Genomic DNA, 1,533 nt, shown 5'->3' with positions numbered 1-1,533 from the left:
ATTTCTGAGGACTCTGTTCTGTTCCATTGGTCTTTATCTCTGTTTTGGTACCAGTACCATGCTGTTTTGGTTACTGTAGCCTTGTAGTATAGTTAGCTCTTGCTCATTTTCAATCTCCTCCTTGTGCAGATACCATGATACTGAATTTTCCATTGCTTAATATAAAGGAAACTGGATTCCTGATTTTCTGAAAGGTGACTTCTAGAGAAATTTATTTCTAAAAGGTGACTTCTAGAGAAACAACTAATTTTAATCATACTTTTAATTTTAATAAACCTTTAATATATCAAGTTCCTGGTATTTTCCATTAATAAGCTTGCTTGTTATAGGAACTAGCATTCATTTACCATGATTAATATAGAATCATCTGAAAACATATACAATAGAAGACAGCAATGGTTACCAATTTGGAAGCCATGTGTGGTTTGATGTTGGGGGACATGAGCTAAACGAGACTGGCAAAAAAATTTTTTTCATTTTTTTAATCCATGAATGTTTTTAATTGGCAGCATTCTTTTCTGATTTTACAATTAAATTAAGGATAATTCTGAAATGAATATATCTTGATAAACTAAAGATAATAAAACAAATTAAAATACTGAGAAGATATAGGAAAGGGGGAGTAGAAAAACAAAAATGAAGTAAGGTTTCATAATTCATGTGGTGGATGAAAAATTATTGATTAAATTTATTAAATCATGGACCACGGGTACTTAGCTGTGTTTAACTAACACATGGCCAATTACTCTGCTTAATTTACTATTCAAAGAAGAAGAGATATAGCAGTGAACGAAACAGGCAGTATACATGAGGCCATGTAGTCTACATTCTAGTAAGGGAGAAATAATAAACAAACAAACAAAATTGAACAGCTGGAGCGCAGTCATGATTATTTATACAAGGAGGAAACATGTAAATTGAGCAGAATGATTTTGTTTTCGTGTGGTTTGTGTAGGCCGATAAAGGAAAATCTCACTGAAGTAGTCATATTTGAGCAGAGACCAGATAACAGAGTGCAAAAGAGTCATATAAATGTTTTGCTGAGGAGGATTTCATAAAGAAGAAACAGAAAATGTAAAGGCCTAAGGTAAGGAAGGCCATCACACCTCAGGTAAGATGAGTAAGAAAGGCAGTGGTAGAGGTGAGTCTGTAGGAATCACCTATGATCAGAGAACAGAGGGTCTTTCGGGTTGGAAACAAAATATGAAGGTTGAAAGATTGAATATAGAAACAGACAATGGGCAGGCCATGTATAGAAATGCAGCTTTGACCCACAACCTTGAGCAAGCTGCCCAGGAAACCAAGCTCTTATCTGCAATAAAGAACTCATGAAGGCAGCTTTAAGGCAGACTTGCAGGGGGCCAGAATGCTATCTCCAGTGACAATCCAGGAAGCTGAATAGTAACTTCTGTAACAATCGGTCAGAAATGGCCAGGAATTGATTAGTAACTGACAGCTTCCTTAATTTTTGTCTCTGCTTTCAAATAGGGCCAGAGAAAGCCAAACATGCACCCTTAACCAATCACATGGGAT

Source organism: Mandrillus leucophaeus, unplaced genomic scaffold (genome assembly GCF_000951045.1).
Source record: "Mandrillus leucophaeus isolate KB7577 unplaced genomic scaffold, Mleu.le_1.0 Scaffold970, whole genome shotgun sequence".
Taxonomy (NCBI): Eukaryota; Metazoa; Chordata; class Mammalia; order Primates; family Cercopithecidae; genus Mandrillus; species Mandrillus leucophaeus.
The sequence above is the reverse complement of the archived record's forward strand: the minus strand, read 5'-3'. Positions refer to the sequence as shown.